Source organism: Rattus norvegicus, chromosome 8 (assembly GCF_036323735.1).
Source record: "Rattus norvegicus strain BN/NHsdMcwi chromosome 8, GRCr8, whole genome shotgun sequence".
NCBI lineage: Eukaryota > Metazoa > Chordata > Mammalia > Rodentia > Muridae > Rattus > Rattus norvegicus.
In genome coordinates, this window is record NC_086026.1 from 82879338 (window position 1) to 82899142 (window position 19805).

Genomic DNA, 19805 nt, shown 5'->3' on the forward strand with positions numbered 1-19805 from the left:
GGTGTGTTTTCCTGCATGCAGCAAAATGCTGGTTCCTCTTTACGTATCCAGTCTGTTAGTCTATATGTTTTTATTGGAGAATTGAATCCGTTGATGTTGAGAAATATTAAAGAATAGTGATTGTCATTATTTTCGTTGTTAGAGGTGGAATTATGTTTGTTTGTCTCCCTTTTGGTTTCATTGCAAGGAATTTATATTCTTGCTTTCTGTATGGTGTATTTTCTCTCCTTGTGTTGGAGTTTTCCATCTATTATCCTTTGTAAGGCTGGATCTGTAGAAAGATATTGTGTAAATTTGGTTTTGTCATAGAATATCTTGGTTATGTAAATGAATGTTTTTCTGGATACAGTAACTTGGGCTGTCATTCATGTTCTCTTAGGGTCTGAATGACATCTGTCCATGATCTTCTGGCTTTCATAATCTCTGGTGAGAAGTCTGGTGTAATTCTTATAGGTCTGCCTTTATATGTCACTTGACCTTTTTCCTTACTGCTTTTAATATTCTTTCTTTGTTTTGTGCATTTGGTGTTTTAACTATTATGTGACAGGAGGAATTTGTCTTCTGGTCCAATCTATTCAGAGTTCTGTTGGCTTCTTGTAATTTTATGGGCATCTCTTTCTTAGGTTAGGGAAGTTTTCTTCTATAATTTTCTGGAATATACTTAGTGGCCCTTTAAATTGGGAGTCTTCACTTTCTTCTAGAACTATTATCCTTAGGTTTGATCTTGTCATTGTGTCCTTTATTTCATGTATGTTTTGGGCTGGGAGCTTTTTATGTTTTATGTTATCTTTGACAGTTTTGTCGATATTTTCTATGGTATGTTCTGCCCCTGAGATTCTCTCTTCTATCTCTTGTATTCTGTTGGTGATGCTTGTATCTACTGCTCCTTGTCTCTTCCTTAGGTTTTCTATATCCAGGGTTGTCTCCCTTTGTGATTTCTTTATTGTTTCTATTTCCATTTTCAATTTATTCAACTGTTTGGTTGTGTTTTCCTGTGATTCTTTCAGGGATTTTTGTATTTCTTCTCTAAGGGCTTCTACTTGTTTAGTTGTGTTTTCCTGTATTTCTCTAAGTGAGTTCTTTATGTCTTAAAGTCCTGCGTTGTTATCAAAGAATGTGATTCTAAATCTAAATCTTGCTTTTCCGGTGTGTTTGGATATCCAGTATTTTCTTTGCTGGGAGAACTGGGCTCTGATGATGCTGAGTAGTCTTAGTTTGTATTGCTTATGTTCCTGGGCTTACCTCTAGCCATTGGGTTGTCTCTGGTGTTTGCTTGTCTTGCTGTTTCTGAGAGTGAGTTGACCCTGCTATATGCCTCTGTGTCAACACGCCTGTAGAACTATTTTCCTGTTTTCTTTTAGCCTTTTCTGAGAACAGGTGGTCTGATTTCAGTTGTGTTGGTGCTCCCAAAGACTGTCTTCCAGCTGTAGGCATGGGCAGGAATCAACGGGTCCTGTCCCTGATTGCTTATAGGTCCTTGCACCCAATGGGCACAGTTGGTACTATGTGATTCCCTCTTGGGTCTGGACTGTGGGCAGAGGGTAGTCTCCTCTGACTTTTCAGGTGTATCCACACTTCTGAGGGTCTACCTTTCTCCCCCACAGGATTTGGGTGCAGGAAACTGTTTGACTGGTTCAGTTCGCTCCTGGGCACAGACCTGAACCCCAGGTACCAGCGGCTGTCTGTTCCTATATGCCCGTGTCCAGAGACACTGTGAAGTTTCCCCTTGGACCAGGGATGTGGGCCTAGGTGTGTATTGGTGGCAGTCTGTCCTGCAGTCTCAGGATGTCTGTATTCCTGGGTGGTTAGCTCTCTTCCCCACAGGATTTGGGTGCAGCGAGCTGTGGGATGGTATCAGTTCACTTCCAAGCAGAGCCAGAAACAGGAAGTGCCCTGACCCAGAGGACTTCTGCCTCTGTGTATCCTGAATCTACCAGGCAGCTCACTTGGTAGCAGACAAGTAGGAATTACCTTTGCTCTCAGGTGTGTTGGCACTTCTGGAGACTGTCTTCCAGCTCTAGGCATGGACAGGAATCAAATGGTCTTGTCCTTAATTGCTCATAGGTCCTTACACCCAGTGGGCACTGTTGGCATTGTGCTATTCCCTCTTGGGTCTGGACTGTGGGCAGAGGGTAGTCTCCTCTGAGTGTTCAAGAGTATCCACACTTCTGAGGATCCAGCTCTCTCCCCCATTGGATTTGGGTACAGGGAACTGTTTTGCTGGTTCTGTTTGGTCCTGGCACAGACCAGAACCATGGGTACCAGCGGTTGTCTGTTCCTATATGCCCGTGTCCTGAGGCACTGTGCAGTTTCCCCTAGGACTAGGGATGTCAGCAGAGGTGCACAGATGTGACAGTCTGTCCTGTAGTCTCCAGATGTCTGTACTCCTGGGTGTTCAGCTCTTTTCTCCATGGGATTTGGCCAACCAATACTTTTTAAACAATTGAAGGAATTAAAAGCTGCATGTACCCAATATGGACAGAGCTCCTTTCCCTGTGGCTATACTTGTGAATTTCGTTACAGATACTTTATCTCCTGATTATTTGAACCACATGGCTAATGCTTGCTTTCGTTGGAGGAGATAATTTATTTTGGAAAAATAATTTGCTGAAAATCCTCCAAGATCTAATGAACTGGATGTTCATGCTAATAATGCTGGGGTAAATTATGAAATGTTGGTCAGAGATGGACAGTATACAGGGATATCTCAGCAGCTGATGTATTACCCTGGAATTTTATGCACAGATTAGCACCATTGCACATAAAGCTTGGGGCGCTTTACCTACAGAAGAGATGCTTCATCAAGACTTAATCAAAAATAAGACAAGGACCAGATGAGCCTTTTCAGGAATTTGTACATTGGCTCCTGAAAGCTGCTGGCAGAATTCTTCATTACTCTGATGCTGGCCTTTTACCAATAAAGCAACTAGTGTATGAGAATGCAAACTCTGTTTGTCAAGCATTGATTTGACCACATTGAAAGAATGGAGGTATTTCTGAATACTTTCCTTTATAGATGAAAATTTGACTATCCTATACTCAAGGATCGGCTATGGCTGTTGCTTGCTGGGAAAAGTATCCTATTATTCCTGGAACTCAGAGGTCCTGAACTGGGTTAGGTTATTTTCAATAGAGTTCACTGACCAACCTGCACACCATGCTGATACGATTGCATGGATCAATGGTTCACCTGTATGGGTGGATCAGTAGCCCCTTAATGTAGAAAAAAAATCAATGAGGCAGAATAGCAGGAGCAATTTAACAGAAGCCATATTGAACCCTCTAATTCTCCTTGGACATCTTTTATATTTGTGATTATCTGGGAAGTGAAGACTATTGCAAGATATAAGAAAGGGCAATGAGGGGTTGGGGATTTAGCTCAGCGGTAGAGCGCTTGCCTAGCAAGCACAAGGCCCTGGGTTCGGTCCCCAGCTCTGAAAAAAAGAAAGAGAAAAAAAAAGGGCAATGAAACTGTGGAATTAATGGGGTCTTTACAACCTGAATTACCTATAACTTCTGCTATTTTCTCTAATACTTAAAAGATTATATTAGATTTAAAGAATTGCTTTTATACCATTCCCCTTCATCCAAGGACTGTAAGTGATTTGCCTTTGTCCAAAGACTGTAAGTGATTTGCCTTTAGTGTCTTTCGTCCAATTTTGTTTCTGCACTGTATGATGGTCAATCTGTAACGGTAGTACATAACCAGCTTTTATTGCGATTCCTATAAATTTATCTGAACCCTGGCATTCTGAAAAAGGCTTATAAATATTGGAAGAACTGGATCACACTCTGGCAAGGAGCAAACATCTGGTTGTGTTGATCATTGCCAGTGTTGCTCTTACAACACTTATAAACAGTGCTACCACTTCTGTGTTAGTTTTAGTACATGAGATACAAACAGCTAGTTTTGTTAATCATCTTGCAGAAATGTAACCAATGTCCTGAGCATCCAAGAGGATTTGGATAGATGGCTAGAACAAAGAATTGACACATTTTATGATATAGTGTAATTCATGGGAGATGAGGTACAAAGTCAGAAGCCATTTGATAGCATACTTGATATCTCTGGATTTGTATAACCCCAAAAATGTATAATGAGAGTCAGCATAATTGGACCAAAGTAAAAAAGTACCTTTAAGTTATACACTAATACTTCTTTAGGATTTTTAGCCCTGCATAAGGGGGTTGTAAATTTAAGAAATGCAAAGTCTTTGTCTTTTGATGCTGCTAACATTGCAACTGATATTTTTAAAAAGCTACAGGCTGTTTGTCCATCATTACCCTCATTAGCTTTTCTCTTATAGGACATAGCAGGACTTGGCTTTATGATCCTTTTTTGGTATGTCTATTACCTGTTCTTTTGAGAGGAATCAGCAGAGATTTTACAGATGTCAAAATAGAGTTACATAAAGTCAGTACTCCAACATCTTCCCAAGTAGAAGTTGGTAGTCAAAGACAGGTAGGATCATCTTAAAAACCCTCTCAACCTAAGACAGGCCATGAATACAAGATTATTCATGTGCCAATGATAGGTAAGAGCTGTGTTTTCAGATGGCAATCTAAGACAGGCACAACTTTCTGCTCCATGACTGATGAGGTGTGTGGCTCTTATAGATAAAAGAGATGAGTAAGAGTTTCTCAGAGGTAGATCAATTTAGGGTAGGGCATGAATGCTAGGATTCATGTACCAATGATGGGTAAGGTCCACAATTCTTGAGGGGATGCCTAAGACAGGCACAGTCTTTCCTCACCAATACCTGAGACAGCTTTGACTTGTATAGATAAATAAGGAGGACATATGGAGAGTACATCCAAAGTTAACTTTGGGTGACTTCTTGCTTGTGATTAATCATGAATGTGTCTACTGACATCCGTCTTTGTTTTTAATTGTGACATGCTTTATATCCTGCCAAGTTCTCCCACTTATGTATACATCCTTGAGAGACTGCATAAGCCTGAAGAAAATGGCCTTAGCCAAACATAGATACTGTGTATCATAAACTCATCACATAAGCATTTGTGGCCATTGTTTATCTTTCTGGATTTGGTCAGGTTTTCTTTTGCTTGCCTTCAAAAGCCACCAAGAAAATACACTCACTGCTGATGTGATATTGACCTGAAGCCCTCCCATATCTATCTTTTGCATTTTCTTTTTGCCTTTCATATACTCATCCTCAGTACTCCAGTTATGGTTTTCCAGTTGACAGACAAGCAAGCTCCAGCAACCCATGGTCTTGTCAATAATCTCTCCCCCATGCTCCTGGGAGTAACCCATGATCTTATAAATAATCCCTCCCCCATATATCCTCCTTGGAGTAATCTCTCTTCCATGCTCATGAGTAAATTTTTAACCATATTCGTTTTAGTTATTCCTTCCACATGCTCATGTGAGTAGTGCCTCCCCCAAGTATGGAGAACCCTTGATGCTGCTTGTAGGATATTGGCAAGGATATTTACACTGGGCTAGGAGGCCAAGAGAGAGTAGACTCAGATAAGAATATTTACATTTGGGCTAATACAAAGCTCAAGGTAAATACAGCTGAGGAATGTATGACATTCATTTTATCTTGGTCATCCTGATAAGCCCCTAGACACACTGACCATGGCACTTTGTTTATTGCCATGTTTGTTCCTTGGCCTTGGCCTGTGCTTTGTTCTTTGACTACTTTGTCTTTGATCTAGAGCCAACCCTATTCTTTGCATGTACCTAGAATGGTATAAAAGCAGACTGGAAAAAAAATAAACCTGCTTCAGTTTTAGCACTGGCTGGAGTCATGTTACAATGTTGTCTAATTGTCTTTTGTTTTTACAATCCTTGCTACCTGTTGACTAACTGAGCAGGCTTGGTCAGATAAGTTCCTGCCAATGACCCCTCATTCATGCTCTTGTCCTTAACCCCTGAGAGCCATATTCCTATCCCCTCATCCATGTTCTCATCAGTATTATTCCTCATGGTCCTGTGGGTGACACCTTGTTCATATCCCTGTGGGTCTAGTGAACTCATTAATCTGGACTTGGGTGAGGAGGTCATATTTTATGTTTGTTGCCCACTCTCCATCAGGGTAAATAGGCATCTATCCACTTTTTTTGGAGGGGGGAGGGGGCCAGGAAAAGCCATGCAGCACTCAGCAGCTTCTCGAGGAAAGAAAACCACGCTACTTGACGAATGTGATCAATGACCACCTAGGCACATACTGAGGTGCTCACTGAGCTCTGACTTTCTCCTGGGTTGAGTATTGATTTTAGTTTGTGATCTAGGGAGCAGACTGCAGGCGGCTTCTTCACAGCCCTTCCAGTATCAATGCTTCCCATCCCTGATTTGACTTACTGCTGCTTCCCACTGGAGTCTTGTTATTGAGAATAGGATATTGTCCAACCCACTGAAGGAAGTGACAGATAATATTTGCTGTTCAAGTATTTAAGCTCATTCTTTAGCACTTAACACAGTGCTTAAAACATATTTTTTTAAATTCTCAGTGAATTAGTGTGCTCTGAGTATTAAATATAAAATATTTTCTTCTTTCAATTTTACTGTAACAATACTTCTTTTCTTTTCAAAGAAAGATATTTTTAGAGAAGTAGAAGGCTTTAAATATTAACCCTGATTATTTCGAGATAGAGAATGGAGGTAAAGGGGAGAATCAGCTTCTTCTAAGGATAGGTTTATTTTGTTATTTAAAATTTTATGTGTGTTATGAGTTTTCTGTTACTGTGATAAAGCACCATGATAAAAGAAACTTAAAGACAAGAGAGCTTATTTTAGTTCATGGTTCCAGAGGAATAAGAGTGCAGGGTGGAAACAGAGGTGTGACATCAGGTGACTGGCATGGTGGCTCAGCACTCACATCTTTTACCATAACCCTGAAGCAGGGACAGTGAACTAAAAGGGGCACAAATCACTCAACTATCAAAGGCTGTCCTCAGTGACATACTTCATCTGTAAGAGTTCACCTTCTAAACCTCCCCAGTCTGTGCCACTAACTGAAGACCAAGTATTCAAATTCAGGAGCCTATGGGGGACAGGGATATTCTGATGTAAACACTACAGTATGTGTATATTTATACATGTGAGTGCAGGTGCCCAAGCTGCCCAGAAGAGGGCATCAAATTCCCCTGAAGCTGGAATTACAGGTGGTTGTGAGTCACCTGGCATGGGTGCTGGGAAACGAACTCAAGGTCCTCTAGGGAAACAGAAAGTGCTTTTAACTGCTGAGCCATCTCTCTGGCAAAACTCTTTAGACTCTATAATATTGTTTGGTTTGATTTCAAAAGCCTAATGCAATCAATAAAATGAAAAAAAAAAACAAAACAAAAAACCAGAATCCCCCTAAACTCCACAACAAAACTTGAATGAGCCTTCAGTGGGAGGCAGGCTCTGGACTGATGGATTAGACAGTGACTCAGACACTCTGTGGTGTTAGGACCATGGTTGCAAGATGGAAGGAGGAAAAACAAGAAGGACCATGACATGGAGGGTGAACCAAGGATTCCCACCCTCACCTGTCACTGCAGCAGGGACAGCCACGGAGGGTCAATGGGCAGAAGATATAGCTACATAACTAGGTGGAGTTGACCTCAATGCATTTCCAGTTCTCTCATCCCTGTGTTTAAGGAAGGGAAAGGCAGGACTGCCCCTGGGGATAATCTGACTTTATCCACCAGCTCTTCCAGGGGCAGAGACATCTCCACATTCAGGTGCTGTAGCATACCCTGGGCTCCATGTGAGGGCTCCAGCTAGCTGTGGATTTCCATTAGCTGTGGATTTCAGAGGACCAAGCATACTCCTCCTTTAGTGCCCGAAGCATGGCACTTAAAACAAATAATTTAATGGCTATGTTCTACCCTGGTCACCTTGCATAAAGGAGCTTAACTGTGACAGTGAGTAGCTCCAGCCAGGCGAGGCAGCAGCTTTCCGGCTGCCTTGATAGTTACGCTGCCATTTGCCTGAGTGTCTTAAGGAGTTCACAGCATTCCTTTGCTTGTGCTTGTGTCTGTGTCCTTGCTGACTACCTTACTGAGCCCTTTGTTTGAACCTGGTCATGATGTTCTTTTGTCTCATGACAGTTTCTAGCCTGTGCCGCCATTTTCACTTGGGGCAGGGTCTCTCTCCTGCTCATATTGTTGGTCCCCCTGCTGTCAGGTTATATTGGCAGAGGCCATTGGTGACCCTTCACATTTGTACCTTTAATGTTATCTCTGTTGGTGGCTTTCTTCTGGTGCTCACGTTAGGTATTTTCTCTTGAGTATCTGTTTAGAGTTATTAAACATCTTATTAATGGTTTCTTTTCTGCTTCTCAGGTTGTATAGCCATAGGGAGGATGGGCCAGGGACCATTTTCTTAACATAGAGCACAGAAGTAAATAGCCATTGATTTCCCTCAGTATAACTGGAGTAAAAAGGTCTGGGTTTGCTCTTAATGGGCCACAAGGCTGAGAAAAATGTTTTCCCAGCTGTCCTGATTTCTAAGATATTTGCCTGCCTCTTGATTTCAAAGGGAGGTTGAAAGATGAGAGAGATCAAAGACTTCATTGGCCTTCTGGCTGTGAGTAGCTGTAAAAGAACTGCCTTATAACCAGCCCCCTCGTGTGTGTGTGCATGTGCATTTGTGTGTGCATGTGCGTGCGTGTGTGTGTATGTGTGTGTATACACGTGTACAGAGATCAGGGGTTGACACTGGGTATCTTCTGTTGTTCTCCACTTTACTTTGACTTGAGGCCTCGACTGAACTTAGGGCTCACTGGACAAGACTAGCTACCCCGCAAGCCCCAGGGAGTCTCCTCTCTGATTCCCCACCTCTTTAGGGTGTCCCTGTAATCCTTTCTGGGTTCCTACAGCCTCCATCTTTGGAGGTTGACTTAGGAAGGTACAGTGTTCTGAAGCAGAGAAGTTGTGTTTTGACAGAAGCCCCCACTTGGGGGTCTGCTATATCTTGCAGAATACCATACTGGCAGTTCGCCTTTTGTTAGGTTCTTGGTGAAATCTGTCTGCCCTGAAAAGGCCTCATAAAAGGGAGAAAACTTCTTTGGTTAGAAGCATATGTTGTTAGATATTGAAAGTATTGATGTTCCAGGAGCATGCCCACTGCTTGATAGTGGGTGGGTATTGATGACACTGTATGTTCTGATGTTATAGGGTTAGCATATGCAACCCAAGGAGAATGAGATATGAAAACAAAAGAGAAATGTCAGACACTGTTTTCAGGTGTGTTTTCTGGAATGTTCTGTATACGGGCGCTGTGATAAGAATCCCATAGTGCTGTGTCTCAGGGAAACCTGGAGGAGAATGAATACTGTTAAGTGTAAAGCCTCAGAGCATTATGACATGACATCCCCGGGGCTGATCCCAACGGGTGGCTGGAGAGGAATGGAGCAAACTGAAGTTCTTTCATTGTTACATTTAGACATCATCTCTAAAGCTCACGGTCCCACAAGCACTCAGCTTGCTAACAAGCTATGTTGGATTCAGAGAGTCTGTGCACTCAGATACGGGGCAGGATAAGGTCACCCCAGGTCTCCAGTGTTGGCCACTAAACTTCATTTCATAGGTTATAAAACAGAAGCAGAATATCGCGAGTGTTCGATTTTGTCAGCCTTAAGAGTGAAGCAGAAACCCAGTCATAAAAGTTTATAAGAATACTGTATTTCCTTTATGTTTTGGAACATTCGGGATTAGGAGGTGGAGAATCATGGGAGGTTACACCTGGGGGTCTTGTCAGACTTAAGACATAGAGGAAATGGGTCCTTTAAAGGAACATTGATTGTAGGTGTGTTAGTTTTCTTATTGCTGTGATTGAATTTCTGATAACAGAATGCTTAAGAGAGGCCCTTGGTGTGGAGCCAAGCTCCTCCTAGAACTTTCTTCCCTGTCTCTCCAGACCTACTATTCATCCTACCACAGGCTGTCTATTGGAGTCCGTCGTCCCACTCCACCTCCCTTCCCTGGGGACTCCACCTCTTATTTTGAACCCAGATGAGCTTTTTCCTACTGATCTTTTCAGCCATTTCTTCTAGCCCATCTCTGCTGCTCTGTGTCAGCCTCTGATCAGCAGAAACAATTTCCACCAGTTACCTCCAGGGGCCACACTGAGCTGGATGCAGGGAGGTGATTTTCACTATCCTTCCTGTCCCCCACTCCGTCTCTCCAGACTTACTCTTAGTCATTTAGCATTGTGCCTGCAGGAGCCCCTCCTTATACTCAACCTCCTCTCTAGAGACTTTGACTCTTGGTGCAGACCCTGGTCCTTTTAGCTCTTTCTCATGATCCCTCTTAGCCTTCCCTTCAAGTCCATATCATTTGTGTCACTCACTGGCTCTCAAAAGCATTATGAAACCTCACAGCCACCACACTTGTCTAGGATCTCAAAGAGGTAACAGCAGGCACAGAGCGGAACACCCACCCAATGATGACAAGACCACACTACACCAAGAAACACCTCAAACATCGTAACTCCTGATGCCCAGATCCCAGGGAGAAAACCCAAACTTGAACAGTCAAGAAAGACAAGCTGGAGATCTGAATTCGGGTCTCCATGCTTACTCAGCAATCACTTTGCAAGACTCATTCTGGGCTTTGTCATTGGGTCAAAGGAGCTTCCTGATGGGGAATAGCAAATGTGTGGCCCTGAAGCTGCTTCTTCCTGTTTCTGTACCTATAGCACCATCTCAGGTTCTTCCTCCTCACAGTGTCTGGTCATCAATCCTGATTGAGGTTGGCTTGCTATTGACTGGAGAGACTCTGCAGACCATGCATTCGCTAGAGGGTTACTATCCAAAAAGAAACTCTTGCAAGGAGCTCTTACATCTCAGCAGCAAGAAAACAACAAAGAATTGATGATCATTGCTGCTATAAAATGGGTTAAAGACTTGAGGCTAAAGGATATCAAGAGGGCTTGCGGCACAAAACTACACACCATCCCCATCCTTTGCCTTGGAATTGCAGTGACATCTCTGGGAATTTTGTTTAGCTCTCTATATTCCTAAAGCATGCTGGTTACTGACAACAGGGAATCGAACTTGTGTAGCTCTCAGTGGGTGACACAGAAGGTGTGACCCTTTGCCACATGGGCATCTTTGTTCTCGCTGTTGCCTGTGTGTTAGAATAGTACCTGCATCTCCCAGATTGATCAGTTCTCTCTCTTGGGGAAACTCATCATTTCTACCAGCAAATAAGTATCTGACAGAACTGATTACATTTGGTTTGTGGTGAGAGATGTGTTTCCAAATGGTTTCTATGGTTTCAGTGAGTGCTAATACAATGCTTGGTTTTAGAAAGATGATGAATTCATTAGGACAGAGAAGCTGTTCTTGTTGTATGAACTGCAGGTGTGTAGCATTTAAGCACATCCATGGAAATACTTAACATTCTACTTTATTTATGAAAATTTCAAGATTCTATTCTAACAGGTTTTTATTTTTAAAAAAAATCACTTATTTTTTTCCCCATTAGGGGCACAACTCAACTAAAGGTCAATCTTGACCTTTATTCATCTAGTACACAAAAAGATTCTCCCAAATTTCAGTTGAATGTAACAAACATCATTGAAATTGTCAGCTTCAGGGCCTGGGGATAGTTCAAGAGCTTGCCACACAAGTATAAGAACCCAAGTTTAGGCATCAGGACCCAATGTCATGGAGGCATTTGCCTATAATCCCAATGCCAGTGAGGCAGAGACAAGGGGATTTCTTGGGTTCACTGGGGAATCAGTCTGACATAATCAGTGAACCTGAATTCAGTAAGAGACCCTGTTTCAAAACTTGAGGTAAAGAGTGATAGGAGAAGACACCCAACTAACCTCTGGGTCCCATATGTGCACAGACATATGTGTGCACTTTTGGGTACACACATACATACATTTATACATACACACATACATATACATATATACACATATACATACATACACACATATACATACACACATATCAGGGGGGAGAGAGGGGGGAGGAAGGGAGGGAGGGAGGGAGGGAGAGAGCTAGAGTGTCAGTTTCAATATTTGTTCAAAATTCCTTAACCAAGTGTATTGCCATTTTTCTGCTTGCCAGTGGCAATGGGCATAGCTCGACACAAGCATTTGCCACAACGTGTGCTTTGAAGGTTTTGAAATCTGAAGATGTTAATTTTTAGTCATCTAGAAAGAAAAGAATGGCACCTGCTGGGGAAATACACTAAAACCAAAATTTTCTTTCTACCTGGAAATCTTCCTCTTGAGGGTGATGAGAAAGAAAAGGCTTTTATTACTAAGAACAAAGCCAGAATATGGGGTATACCACAAGAATTCACCGAGAGGCTGCAAAGGCAGAAAGACAACTCCGAGATGGCCAAGCAGATACAGTGCAGCACAAACAGTTTCTCTCTCTTTGTTTTATTGGCTATATTTCTTTACTTACATTTCAAATGTTATTCCCTTTCCTGGTTTCCTGTCCATAATTCCCCCTCCCCCTCCCCCATAAGGGTGTTTCCCCCATCAACCCCCCTTCCCACCCCCTGACATTCCCCTGCACTGGGGGTCCAACCTTGGCAGGGACAAGGGCTTCCCCTTCCACTGGTGCCCAACAAGGCTATTCTCTGCTACATATGCAGTTGGAGCCCAGGGTCAGTCCATGTACAGTCTTTGGGCAGTGGTTTAGTCCCTGGAAGCTCTGGTTGGTTGGCATTGTTGTTCTTATAGGGTTGCAAGCCCTTTCAGCTCTTTCAATTCTTTCTCTAATTCCCCCAAAGGGTGTCCCATTCCCAGTTCAGTGGTTTGCTGCTAGCATTTGCCTCTGTATTTGACATGTTCTGACTGTGTCTCTCAGGAGAGATCTAGATCCAGTTCCTGTCAGCATTCACTTCTTAGCTTCATCAATCTTAGCTAGTTTTGGTGGCTGAATATATATATGGGCCTCATGTGGGATGGGCTCTGAATGGCCGCTCCTTCAGTCTGTGGTCTAAGCTTTGCCTCCATATCCCCTCCTATGAATATTTTTGTTCCCCCTTTTAAGAAGGAATGGAAGCATCCACATTTTGGTTATTCTCCTTCTTGAGCTTCATGTGGTCTGTGGATTGCATCTAGGGTAATTCGAACTTTTGGGCTAATGTCCACTTATCAATGAGTGCATACCAAGTATGTTTTTCTGTGATTGGGTTACCTCACTCAGGATGATATTTTCTAGTTCATTCCATTTGCCTATGAATTTCATGAAGTCATTGTTTTTGATTGTTGAGTAGTACTCCATTGTGTAGACAGTACAAACAGTCTCTTAAGATAAGCATCTGGTTCTCAAGTAAGAGGACTGGATGGCACCACCTGACACTCACAGTTCATCTTCTTACTTCACCAGGAAGGAGAAGTGACCATTCTCCTTGGGTCCTTAGCTTGAATCAGAGAATAAACTAATGGTATCCTTTGATAACAAGAGTTAATTTTGCAGTTTAAAGCCCCCTTGAGTTAGAGTCCTGCATCCAACAGAAGCCAAGACAAGGGCACCAACTTTCTTGCTGTCCAATTCAAGGTGATGTCTCTCAGACTCTTGGGAAAAACATTCATAAAGTACACACAAAGTCAACATGTAAAAGGCCAACTTGCTCTTCTAAAGTGTGAGCGCGTGTGTGTACACATAGATATGTATATATAAGTATAAATATAAATAAGTATATATTTCTATATAAATAAGCATATATAAATATGAATAAATATGTGTAAGTGTAAATACATATAAATATTTATATATAAATGTATATAGTTCAAGGAGAAGAAATTGTATTTATAATTCAAAGCTTTCTAAGGTAAGTGCTCTGTGGAAGATGGGAAGAAAATGTTTCCCTTCCTCTGTTCCCTTCCCTTTTCTTCCTTCCTCTTGAGATAGGGTCTCTTGTTTCCCAAGCTGGCCTTAAACTCACTATACAGCAGAGGATGTCCTCGAACTTCTGATCCTCTTCCCTTCAACTTCCAAGTGTTGAGACATCACCAAGACCAGTTTATCTGGTTTATTCTATGTGGAATCCAGAGCTTCATGCACGCTAGGCAAGCGTTGCATCAACTGCCATGCCCTCAGCTCTCAGATCTACATTCTTGGGAAGAGTAATGTCTTTTTTATCCAAGGTAGCTATTGCAAAATTTAAGGTTATGAGGTAATTTTTCCTCTGAATTATGATGTCCACATTGTCATTTAACCAACTCTTTTTTTTTCTGTTAGAGTAAGCCCTCTCCAAAGATCTTTCTTCATGCTTTCAAAGAGAAACTCACTTCGTGCAGAGAGTCGTGGTTTTCTCAGCTTGCCTTGGCCCAGTGAGATGTCTTGATTACTGATTTCCAGTGCCACTGTGTAGATTATGGCTGTGAAGTTTATGATACATATCTAGGGTTTGCTAGTCCTAGGCAAGTCATGCCTGTTTTTACTTTGCCTGTGGTTTTGCAGTTCTTCAGTCAGTCAGTCCTCTTTCCCCTTCTGAATCAGGCAGCATTGTTCTGCATGTGTGCCTGGAGTCCATGGAGGCCAGAAGAAGGTACTGGATCCCCTGGAACTGGAGTTAAAAAATGGTTGTGGGTAACCATGTAGATGTTGAGAGCTGAACCTGGGTCCTCTGGAAGAGCAGCAAGTGCTCTTTTTTTTTTTTTCTAGGCAAGCGCTCTACCACTGAGCTAAATCCCCAACCCCGCAAGTGCTCTTAACTTCTGAGCCATCTCTTCAGCACTGCCTCCCACCCCCGACTCCCACCTCTTTTCTTTTAAGCTTTAATAGAACAACCTGGAAGATGAGGAAACAGAATACTTACATTCATAGCAGGAACAGGGCATAACTAGTGTGTCAATCAACAAATCAGAGGCCAAAAGGGACCAATGCAGGTGTGTTAATAGGTACCAGGAACCAATAAAATTGGCAGTAAATTCATCAAAGGATAAGTTTGAAAGCATAGCTTGTTTTAAAAGCCCCTTGCAATTGATCATTCTGTCTAAATGGCCATGAAGCAGCTATGCATGGAGCTCTCAACTTGAGGGCTGAAAAATCACAGCCAAGGGGCCGGTGCTAGAGGACTCCTCCTCACCCAGTTACTGGTTGTGGCTTGACTGGAAAGTCAGTAGGCATTTTTTTCTTTTTATTTCTTCCTAGAGAAGGAGACTGGGGAAGCATTCTCTGAGTTTATATGCAAGTTTTAGGAACACAAAACCAAAATTCTTTCTCTGGACACTCAGTGGTCCTCAGACCATGGAGAGTGAGTTTGGAGTTGTTTCTTTTTGAGACAGGGTCTTATGCAGCAGAGTAGGCTGTCCTACACTATGTACCCTGGACTTGAACTTTCCATAGTCCTTTTACCTCAGTCTCCCAAGTCCTGGGATTATGGGCATACGCCATTGTATCCAGCTCAGACACTGATTTCAGAAAGAAGGCTGGCTAGTACACGCCTTTGATCCCAGCACTTGGGATGGATCTCTGTGAGTTCGAAGCCAGCCTGGTTTAGGACAAGTTTAGGACAGCCAGTGCTACACAGAGAAACCCCGTATCAAAAAAACGAAAACAAAATAAAACAAAACCCTAAGCCCCACAAACAGGCGGGGTTATCTTTCGTTTTATTAATACGAGTCTCCCTCTCCGGGTATATTTCTCCTGTTGTGGGTCCTCTGTTGGTCAAGGCTGTCACTTGCATTCGTTGCTCTTGGCATTGCTATGGCTCTGTGGTGTCTCGGTTGACTTCTATCCCTTGGGTGTTTTGCTGACACCTCGTTTGATCTTTTTTTCTGGGACTCTGAGTGCATTTTATGTATAGATACAACATATGGTTCCCTACTCAGAGCTCTGCCTTTTTAAGGAGATGGCTGAGATGATACCCATACACCGTTGCCTGTCAATCATCTTGAAATTCTCACATTTGGACAAAGTGTGAATTTATTTTAAAGTGGGCATATGTTAGCTGTTCAGTTAATTCATCTGTTAAGCAAACATTTGTCAAGCATCCCTCGAATTTCTAGGCACAGATGATATAGAAACTGACAGGGAACAAAGCGGGCCGGGATTCTCAAGAGTGCGAAATGGCGGCAGCCTGTGGGGACTGAACCAGAAATCTATCAGTGTAAATGCCCAGAAGACAGAGAAGTAGGCAGCAGACTAGAGTGCCGGGGGCGACGGCATGGAAAGGACATGGGTTGGACGATCTGCATAGCTGGCTTTGAGGAAGTCATGTTCTGAGCTAAGCCCAGGGTTCTCGAGAAGCAGGCAGTCATGGGGAGACTTGAGGATAGAGTGTCAGGGTAAGAAGTATCCCTGATGGAGCCTGACGCAAGATGAGCTGTATATATTTGGGAAAGCCGATGTCAGGGTGGCCGGTGCCAGTGAATGAGTGTAGAGAACGAGATGGGATCTGAAAGGCTGTTTCCACATGACCTTAACTGTAAGCCGCGGAGAAGCATGGGATCAGACTGGCTCAGGCAGAAAGGACATATCTAATCTCACACAGAAATGTCGGGGTAGTGCAGATTCCAGGGCTGGACAGGCTCAGCAGTAGCTCATGCTCTCCCAGCTCTCGCTCTGTCGTCTTTTGACCACATCTTTCAGGGCCTCAGGTTTTCTGAGATTGGGCTAGTATCTGTTAACACATAAATGCAATGACCTCCATGCCTTCTTTAAGGGTAGTTAATTCTGATGCACTTTCAGATACCATTGGTAGCTGTGTTGAGTTTCTTCCTGGTAATGCTGAGGAACCAACTAACTAGCCAACAACTAACTAACTAACTAACTAACTAATCTAAACTAACTCACTGGTTGACTCTTACAGGCCATCTGGAAGGACTTAAATGTATCTTTTTCCAAACAAAGCTTGACTCCTGGGGAAAGATTTACTTGTCATGTGACCTTGTGGGAGAGACTTGGAGCTGAGACAGTAGGCAGGACCTCACCTTGGCCAGAGTGCTTAATTTTGCATATATCTTATCTTCTACTTAAACCTATCCTCAGGTAAGGACCCTAGAGATCACTCTGTCCCTCTTCCCGGCATGACCTCACTAAATACATCTCCTTTTCCTGATTTTCACTGTTAATTTTGCTTATTTAATTGACTTATTCTGGTTGGGTAGCTAAAACTGGATCGTTGGGACCCAGGCTGTGACCCTCACCCCCACCAAGGCAGGTAACGTAACTACTTACTATGTAGGGATGGGCTAACACGTTCAGCTTTGCTCGGTGGTTCTTGACCTATGGTACTGGGAATAGTGGTGTGTGTGTATTCCTTAGGACTCATTAGGAATGCAAGCCTGGCCTTCCTTTCCAGCCTCTGCCTCGGACCCTGCAGCTGCCGCGATATTGATGCCCAAGAAGAACCGGATTGCCATCTAGGAACTCCTTTTTAAGGAAGGGGTGATGGTTGCCCAAACACCCCGAACTGGCAGACAAGAATGTGCCCAACCTTCACGTCATGAAGGCCACGCAGTCTCTTAAGTCTCGAGGCTACGTGAAGGAGCAGTTTGCTTGGAGACATTTCTACTGGTACTTCACAAATGAGGGCATCCAGTATCTCCGAGATTACCTGCACCTACCTCTGGGGATCGTGCCCGCCACCCTGCGCCACAGCCGTCCGGAGAACGGCAGGTCTCGGCCCAAAGGTCCAGAGGGTAAGCAGCCTGCAAGATTCACAAGAGGGGAGGCAGACAGAGACACCTACAGACGGAGTGCTGTGCCCCCTGGAGCTGACAAGAAAGCTGAGGCTGGGGCTGACTCAGCAACAGAATTCCAGTTTAGAGGGGGCTTCGGTCGTGGACGTGGTCAGCCACCTCAGTGACGTTGGAGATTATGTTGTGTTGAATAAATTTTAAAGGAAAACTTGAAAAAAAAAGAATGCAAGCCTGAAGGTATCAGGAACTCTGGGGGAACTGAGCCCAGTTATCAGGGGTTTCATAAGCCAGCCACACAATTCTCATGCATACTAAAAATGTCTTAAATATTTATTCTATGTAAATATAAGTCATAGGCTTTCAAGGTCTGTTGAGAGTTATGATGAACGTGTAGCCCTGCTCCTTCCAAATGTTTTCTTCCTGTTAGAGACCCACCTGGGATGAGGAGTTACACTCACTTATGTCTCCTCAGGCTCCTCTTCAACAAGCGCCTCTCAGACTTTCTTGTTTTGTGATTTTGACATTATGAAGAACACTCACTGGTCAGGTATATAATACGTTAAGATCTCCCGTAGTGGCATTTCTCTAGCATTAATTTCATGATTAGGATAGAGTTTGTGAGTTTAGAATAGAGGCAGGAGGAACACCCATTCAGAGCCTGCCCCACATGTGGCCCATACATATACAGCCACCAAACTAGATAAGATGGATGAAGCAAAGAAGTGCAGGCTGACAGGAACCGGATGTAGATCTTTCCTGAGAGACACAGCCAGAATACGGCAAATACGTAGGCGAATGCCAGCAGCAAACCACTGAACTGAGAATGGGACCCCTGTTGAAGGAATCAGAGAAAGGGCTGGAAAAGCTTGAAGGGGCTCGAGACTCCATATGTACAACAATGCCAAGCAACCAGAGCTTCCAGGGACTAAGCCACTACCTAAAGACTATACATGGACTGACCCTGGACTCTGACCTCATAGGTAGCAATGAATAGCCTAGTAAGAGCACCAGTGGAAGGGGAAGCCCTTGGTCCTGCTAAGACTGAACCCCCAGTGAATGAGATTGTTGGGGGGAGGGTGGTAGTGGGGGGAGGATGGGGAGGGGAACACCCATATGGAAAGGGAGGGGGAGGGGCTGGGGCATGTTGACCTGGAAACCGAGAAAGGGAATAACAGTTGAAATGTAAATAAGAAATACCCAAGCTAATAAAGATGGGGGAAAAAAAGGATAGGGTTTGTGGTTCTGGGAGAGCACAGATCTTGAATGTTCTTCTCTTCAGGGGTGCGACTGTCACCCCTCATTCATGAGGTTCACCTCACCAATCTGAATTCAGTGTGAAAGATTTCTAAGCAGGAGACCTACATGACTTATTTGGAAGTGTTCTCCGTGAAAAGTTGTTTTCCTCTCGTTTATTAATTTATGCAATATTGACTTACATAAGTAGGCTTTCAGGTTTTAAACTTTTTGTTCAAATGATTTTAGGGCTCCTCTGTCCCTTTGGTCTATTAGATGTGTGTATGTGTGTATATGTGGCATGTGCATATATGGGGTATGTGCATATGCATGTGCATGTATGTTGTATATATGTGTACATACATATGTATATATATATCTTGTCTGCATATATTCTATGTGTTGTAGGTATATATTTGTGTATTTGTAGGTTGCATCTGTATGTGTGCACATGTATGTGTGTATTTGTTGTGCATACATGTATATGCATATATGTTGCATATGTGTATGTATATATTTTGTGTGTGCTGTATGTCGGCATGTGTGTAGTGTATGTGCTACTAATGTTGTATGTGTACATGTGTGTGTTAATATCTCCTTTCGTTATGGCTCTACAAGATGCTCTAGGCTCATTTCTCACATCTCCTCTTGCAGTCTTAGAATCATCCGTTTGCCACTTAAGTTTGACAGATACCAATTTAAGCTTATAATCTGAAGAAAGGATATGTTGGAAGATTTGTGACTTCTAGGTTCTACATAGCTACCTAAAAGCATGTATGTATGTATGACCTGAGAGGCAAAGTGAAACTCTCTAGGGAGACAAAGAAGACTAACTGGGGGTGTGTGTGTGTGAGAAACAATAGGGTAGCATGTGCTGGATTTGTAATGTAGACTTATATGAAAATGTCTCTGTCTAGCCCAGTGCCATGTGCAACAGATTTTAACAATGAAAACTAGGAAGTGCATTCCAGAGGAAGCTAAATTCCAC

The 19805-nt window shown here is 43.0% G+C and overlaps 1 pseudogene; it reads left to right on the top strand.

Annotated features, from left to right (window-relative positions):
- Positions 1-17805, top strand: part of LOC134478900 (small ribosomal subunit protein eS10-like) — an 86669-nt pseudogene extending 68864 nt beyond the window's left edge.
- Positions 17806-19805: the final 2000 nt, after the last annotated feature.